This window comes from Chiroxiphia lanceolata, chromosome 4, assembly GCF_009829145.1.
Source record: "Chiroxiphia lanceolata isolate bChiLan1 chromosome 4, bChiLan1.pri, whole genome shotgun sequence".
In the NCBI taxonomy this organism is placed as follows: domain Eukaryota; kingdom Metazoa; phylum Chordata; class Aves; order Passeriformes; family Pipridae; genus Chiroxiphia; species Chiroxiphia lanceolata.
This window is the reverse complement of record NC_045640.1, coordinates 74,241,741-74,249,582: the sequence shown is the minus strand read 5'-3', so window position 1 is coordinate 74,249,582 and position 7,842 is coordinate 74,241,741.

Here is a 7,842-nt window from a genome sequence, read left to right as displayed (position 1 = left end):
CTGTCCTCATCACATACTCAGGCAAAGCGCAAAAACCCACTCAGGCAAGCACAGAACGACCGAGCTGCAAATTAAGCTCCCCGGAAGCCCCACCACGAGTCATCCCTGAATGCATGAAACGAGAGCAGTCTGAGATGGAAAGTTTTTCTTCAGAGCTAGAGTCCAAGGTGATGGGCTAAAAACATTCCCCTGCACATTGCAGCACGCTGCTTCTCCCTCAGGATCGCGACGTTTTACTGGCGCTTCGGCGCCGTGCTTTCCCCTTTGCCAGGTACTCGGGGCATGACAGCCTTGTAAAGATTTCTCTTCCTGTCTTCAGTAGATCAAACTTTAAGGATGTGGCAAAAAAAAAAATAAAAAAGAAAGAAAAAAAAAAGACCAAAAAAAAGTTTATAGATTTAAAAGCCCCTGGGCAGCAAATTGCCAAAATCCAAACGAATGCTTCATTTGTGATTGATTATCAGTCTTTTCTTCCTTTCTGCCTGCGATTTACCATTACAATGGCCTTTTTGCCTCAGCCCACTGCACTAAAAGAATGGAAGCGTCTTCTCCCTCTCGAGCTCTCAGTTACTCTGTTCGCTTACTTCACAATTTTCTGACTTGTCAAAAAGAAAAAAAAAAAACCAACCAGGCTGGGGGAGGAGGAGAGAGAAAAGCCCATTCCTAAAACCCTTTAGCGGGGTTTAAAATGTGAAATAATTCCATACTTATTGGATTAAAAAGGGGGGGGGAAGGCTATCGGGAAAGCTGGAGAAGCAGGTGGAATGAATCCTTTGGGAAAAACATTAAGATGAAAACTGAACTCTTTTCATTTTCGGTGCTCTCCCTGATGAGCTGCCAGAGCTGCAGCAGCTACTGCTGCTCTGAGGGAGGGTGAGGAAGTGAGGGGGAGAGAGAGAGAGAGAGAGAGAGAGAGAGAGAGGTGGATTAAGGCAAGTAAGGCAGCGCTGCCCAATTGTGCACACCAAGCATGCAATTATAAAATGCAGTGTGCAAAGCTGGGGCTCACCCTTTTATTATGCCCCCGGAAACCACCATCTTTCTATTGTACTTGCCAAGGAATTGTAACAATCCAAACTGCCAGTTGCTGAAAACACAATGGACCTGTTCCAAATCAGCTCAGTGGAGCACTGCTAATAATTCTGCTCTCATAAAGCACTTTTCCTCCACATGGAGCCCAACGACTTCCACGGACATATTTCTTTTCCTCATTTACACTGCTAGAAAAGGTCAGTGCTTTACCAATACACGGAGAAAGAAATAACACTAAGAACTTGGGATACTTTTATTAATGTAGGCAGTTGACTCCTGTAGAACGTATCCACGTGTGTGCATCTGTTCTTGCATATATGCACATAGGCTTAGGGATTTGACTCATTGTGTCACATATATCACTGAAGGTGCTCAAAACCTTTCCTGACTTTAATTGGACCTGGAGCAGGACAATAGAGAGAGGAGCACAGAGCTCACTCCCTTTCCTGCTGGCATAGCTGAGGAAACACATAAGTAGTGCCTCTGCCTCTAAGGCACCTGCACTTTTGATCTTACAGTGCCTGGGATGTGCATTATTTCTCCTTCGGGCTGTGGAGATCTTGTGTTACAAAACCTGAAAGAACTGTGGGGAGACAAGCTTTGAAGCTGGGATTTTAAACCCAGAAATCTTTGCATTTGTTCATGCTGCCCCGTTCCCACTCCCTTTAAGATGCTACAGTTTCCCAGAGCCTTCTATTTGCCCCACATGTCCCAGCTCTCATTCCCAATAGCCATGAAGAGGAATGCAGGAAAGAGGCCCCTCGCTTTATTTTTCATGGTAGATGATCCTCAATCCTTGCTTATACTGAGCTTTGTCCCCTCCACTTCCCTCCCAGGGGCTGAGTTTTCATTAGCCTCACATCCTGGTCGGACTCACGGATTGCTATTATCCAGAACTCACCCTTTAGCCTGACTCAAATCAGATTTCTGTGGTCTTACACTCCTAAGGTTTCACCGTAAAAACCCTCATTCCAAGGCACCACAAAGAGCAATTCATTTCCATCCCCTCCACGGCCCTTCCAGAGACAGGCGAGGGCTCTGGGAGCTCTCCTGGGAATGTACCTCCTCCTATCCATAGCCAGCAGGACTAGTTAAGGCTGTGGAAGAACACACCAGCCTGCTAACAAGCCAAGGCACTTCTTTGGATTACATCCATTTCCCAGACAAAGCATTGGTCACTACACCTGTCTGCAGACTCCAGGTTTCCAGTAAGAGCTGGCACTGTCAGTCCTGTGTCTGATGATTAACAGCTACCAAAATATTTCTGAGGTACAGTTTTTCTTCTCCTCCAGCATCGTGATTAAGTTCAGGTGCTGAATCCAACATCATTTTTGCCATGAACTCTGTTAAATTTATCACCATGGCAATCACATCATTTTCTCCCCTTCCAAGAAACAGATTTCAGTGCTGAATACAACTAAAGCAAAATCGTCATTCTCCTACCAAACAATTCAAAGTATTAAATACAAACCTTTTTTCCTTTTTTAAAATCTTGCCTCTGCCAAGAACCTCAAATAGCTTGAGTACCTTAGCACTGTTTGCTACAAGGAAGGAATTCTTTCATGAGGAGTACCTCTAAGGACACAGCTGAGATACTTTCTGTTGAGGGGCAACAGAACAGACCTGGGCTCAGAAAAGTGCTTTCCACACAGAGTAATATATTTCAATTGAAATGTTGCATTGTTGCAGTGTAAGAGAAAATAAATTTGGAACAGTCGTTAGAACCCTTTTCCCTCATCAAGCACCACACTGCTCAAGCAAGAGAAATTACCACTGATTTCACTCGTCAGAGTTCACAAGGCACAGAGTGCATCTATCATCAATAAAGGCACTGCCTCCTTGCTGGCAGTTGCTCCGACTTTTCCTAAATGCCTTCGAATAGTGTTTCTTTTGCGAATAAAGTTCAGTGAAGCAACACTGCCCCCATCTGCTGAAACCAGAAATTGTTACAGTTTAAGTTGCTCGATCTAAATGCAAACGTTTCATCAGTTAACAGGCATTTGCTATGCTTTTCCCGTTCAAAAATGAAGCAGATTCTTTCCCGAGTATTCAGAGTGGCGTTACTGTTTTTTTCCTGGGTCCCTGAGCTGGCAAGTCATTAAGTCAGACTGAAAGTAAACCCAGAAATCAAAGACAGGAAATTCAGCTCCTAAATTTTGTACACATCTCTTAATGCCTGTTTGTCAGGGGAATTAAACATTAGGCTTAGTTTAAATCTACCTGCTGCTTAGCTGTATCTGATAAGTTCAGAGGAAGCAAATTCACAATTTATCTTTAAAGAGGATTCTTATAAAATAATGTGGGTCCTCGTACCTTTCACAAACACAGCCAAGGGGTGACTGGCTCGTGGTCATACAGGCGGCATGAAAAGGCTGACAAAGGAAAGAAGTGCTCCTTTTTCCTTGCTCACTGGTTTTCTCACAGAAGAACTTCACTTTTTCTTCTAGGCAGGGCTCTGTGTAGGCTGAGGAGCATCAGGAATTTTAAATAATAGACATCCTGCAGGCACCAGTGGGCCCAGCTTCTTCCTCTGCCTCAGAGTCCTGAAGCCATTCACCTAAACCTGCAGGAGGATGGAACAGAACAGAAGTGTCAGAAGACACAACTCTCCTGGATCAGCTCAGGATCCCTACAGAAGTGAATCATTTCCTCTTGGGAAGGTTTATTATATAAAAAAAGTAGAAATTACTTAATAGAAAATAAGGCTTTCCTATACTTACCTCTGTTCAGCTTGAGCTGACTCTAAGACATCCATCCCCTCAGCTCTGGAGAATGTCAGTCTGGCATCTAAAAGAAGAAATTCAGGCCACAGAATAAGCTTGTTTTTCTGATAAAAATATGAAAAATCAGACAGAGAAAAGGAAAGAGAGATAGAGAGAGATCTGAGAGTGAAAGAACAAAGCTGAGAAACAGAAGTAAGCTGCAAAATCAGTGAATCCACATCCACTTCTGTGTTGGAAGATGCACTTGCCTTTGAAGTCTGAAAAGGAAGAATTTTCTTTGGAGAACATAAAAGAGTCTCTCCACGTAATATTGCCTCCAGCACAGAACAGCTCTGGGTCCCTCAGTTCCTCAAAGCAAACTGAAAAGCAACAAGCCAAGGTGAGGAATAGATCCATCCCTCTAAGAAGAGCACAGGCGCTGTCACAACCGAAGGAGGTGAACTCAGGGCATCTGAACTCACAGCTGGTTTCCCCTCTGCATCTGATGCCATCACCCTGCTGAAAATAGGGTTCGAATCAGGAACCAGGAATCAAAACAAGAGTCATCACAGTACAACACCGCAACCCTACAGTGTTCCCACCCCAAACAGGATGATTACTAAACAGTTCAAGCCATTATTAAAGCTTTTAACCAATTCTGAAATGTCTGGTGGGTATGGGCCAGGTATTTCAGTAGTCTCTGCTGGCATAAATTACTCCAATCCCTCCTTCTGAAGCTCTATCCCCTCTGCACACCTCTCTCTGGGGAGAGTGGATTAGTTTAAACACAAGAAGTCTATATTTGCATCTTGCTGGCAAACCTGTGGTGATTGCAGATTTTTCTTCTCAGAAGTACTCCCAAACAGGAGGAAAGTTATTCAGGAATTTGATCCTAAGAGAGTTACTCTGTCCCCAGGTTGTAACTGCTGTTTGAGGGGGAAGCAGCGAAGAGACAGGGGTGCTCCAGACCAGGACTCCCAGGAAATATGGGACAGAAAAAAGTCACCTGCAGCCAGGACAGGTGGTGTTCCGCAGAAAGCACCTTGCCAGGGCCCCGATGGGGAAAAGGTATCAAGTTTCCCGCTGAAGCCAAACTTTGAATGACACTTCGGGGATAAATCAAGCCCTGAACGCGGCGTTTATTGGCTCTCCCTCAAGCATATGATCGGCTCCTGAGGGAGGGGTCTGTTCCCGAGGTTACGTAGTCGGGCAGAGGGGTTGGAGTAAGGAGCAGGTGGTTCCCAGCGGGGCTCGGGAAGCTGGATTCCCAGCTCACAGCACGGCAAAAGCAGGAGCGAATGCGGATTGATCGGTGTCCCCCTCCCTTTCCCAGCCCTACAGCCAGGAGCAAAAGTTCAGTGCGCCATCCAAAATACAGGAGAAACAAACCTCCAGCATTGCCTGCCAGAGGTAGGGGCCGGCCCCCTCCCAGGTGAGTTTTCATGATTTGTTTACACCTGAGACTGTTGGATATTGTAGAGCGAATTTACCTATAAACTCATTTGCCCCTTTCCTCTTTGGATAGGAGGGTGGTGCATTAAAAAGCCCTTTCCTCGAGCTGTTTTCCACTTGGGATAGCAGTGCAGCGAGAATGGAGACCTGAGGTCTGTTGTCAGCTGGTTAGTTCTTACTTTTCTTCACTCAGTCTGAAGTAGGCCATGTAAAACCACTCTTCTCCTTTGGTGTGTCTTTTAGCACCGGGAGAATGGATTCCCTCTCTTGTAAATTAAAATGGCGTGTTATCCTTGAGGAACCATTATGTGTTTTTCTTCTAATCAGGTATTTAAATATATAAACATACCTGTCTGCCTCAGACATAAGCTCTCCAGCTCTGAGAATTTTGTTGTGGGCCCGGTTCATACACCTGCTCCGGAAAACTCGTGTCTGGGAGAAGCTGTTGCCTATTCTTTAGAATAACCTGAAAAGAGGGACAGCCTCCTGTGTGTTTAATCCTGAAATCAAGATCCAAAATGGGACAGTCAGACACGTAATTTCCTTTGCTGAAGTGAAGCAATTGTCTCTTGGCTCTGCACCCGCTCCCTCACCCTGAAAATACCAGCCAGGCAATCGCTTTTGGGAACCCAAAAACATGTGATCTCTGAAGAGATTGGTTTAAAATTAAAAATATTTCAGTTTTTATTTCTGAACCGGATTTTGGAGAAGATGCTTTTGAATCTTTTGCATTTGCCCTCTGACCTTTTCTGTGTCGGTGGGAAGCCTCGTCATCCCAATATCTGCCTTCAGTCAGCTCACGGTCACCCCCACAAAAGGTGCCATTTTGCCGGCCAAATATCAGGAGGAAGATGACCCAGACTCTTCCCTGCCCCCGCGTGAGGGGATTTTTATCTCCCGTCTCAAAGGGCATCATTAAAACACCTGGCACCCCAAACCACAACATGGTGCCCACCGCATGAGGGGACGGGGGGGGGCGGCCATTTTGGGGGCTGAGGGGCTCGGCGCCACCGCTTCCCCGTGCCACGCTGGGATGAAGCCGGAGCTCCGCGCAAGGAGCGGGTGGCCGGCCCGGGATGGCCCCTTCCCGGGGGAGAGGGAGGCGGGAGGAGCGGCGAGGCGGTTCTCCTCCTCTCTGCGAGCCGTGTCGGCAGCGGCGCCCTGCTCGGAGGTGCGAACCCGCAGGGGCGCAGGTGTGGGGGTGTCATGGAGGACTGAGGGGCGCCCCGGCGGGTCCCTCGGGGCGCGCGGCGGGAAGGCGGGTGGGCGCAGGTGAGGGGTCGTGGCAGCCTCCTCATACATTCGTCTCAAAGCTGCCACCGAGTAATAGATTTCTCTTCTTTTTTTTTTTGTTTGTTTTTGTTTGTTTGTTTGTTTGTTTCCTACTTGTTTTCTTCTTCTTCTTTTTGTTTTCTTTCTTGTCTCTTTCTCATCTTTTTCTCGTCTCTTTCCCGTCTCTTGTATCTTCCCCCCGTGCCCGCCTCTTCTCCTCTTGCGTTTCTTTTTTTTTGGTTTTTTTTTTTTTTTTTTTTTTTTTTTTGTTTTTTTTTTTTTTTTTTTTTTCTCCTTTTCCCCCGAGGTAAAAAGTTCACAGACTTGTCCTCCAGGGGCTGTTAATAGCAATCATGCTCCCCAAAAATCAAGCCGTCCAAGTCTAGACTTTTAGCACCTTGGGTTCACCCTGGAATTTTTTCTTTTCTTTTGCCATACCTCCAAAAGCACTTTTGTGAAAGGGGGAAAAGGTCCCCTTTGGCTTTAGTCAAGCAGATTGAGATAACAGACAGCATTTGGAGATACAATCAAGGCAGACATTTATGGAAATCTCATCTTCAGGGTTTCTTGTAAAAGAAATTTTTATCTGGGAACACCCTAGGAAGGTGGCATTGCACAAAGCTGCTTCTGGGTTCATCCTGACAAAACAAAGCAGAAGGCTTGAAAAAGGGGAGAAACAAGTGATACTTTTGAAAATTTAGAGATTTTACCCCCCCGAAGATAGTGCTTGGTCTCAGTGATTTTTATATGCAGTTGTATGTCTAATATTTGAAAGTTTCCCTTACAGAAGGGCTATTGATGAGTTTTAAAATTAATGACCAGCTGAGAACAGGGATGGTGTTTTTCTCTAAAGCTTTGATTTACTGATTCACTCAAGCTGATGAATCAGACTGAAGTGTCACCTCACCACTGTGCTTATTACACCAGTGTGCAGTGGTAGATACACAGGAAAATGGTCAGGAAAAAGTGGTATTTTTGCATCTGCATCTCCTAATCTGTTTTTATCAGTAATGTTATAGGATGAAAACCACGGTTTTTCAGGATGTGCTGGTACGAAGGCAGGGATGTTTTCATGTGCTGTTCTACAGGGAGGTGCTGGAAAGACAAGAGAGACTCCAAAACTCCATGAAGAAACCACCAGAGGCCCGGTGGAATCAATGATGGATTCTTAGTGTCACAAGGAATCTTTACCAAGGGACAATATGCCCAATGTGGGTAAGCATTAAACAGATTGCAGAACAAATTTTGGGAGTATTTTCCTGTAAACATTACAGACTGTTATGTAATTTAGAAGGGTCCTGTTTGAGCAGCCTCTTTTTTTTGGTTATGTATTCAATATTTTAATTTGTTGGGGTTTTTTTCTCCTTTAGACCACTGAGCTACC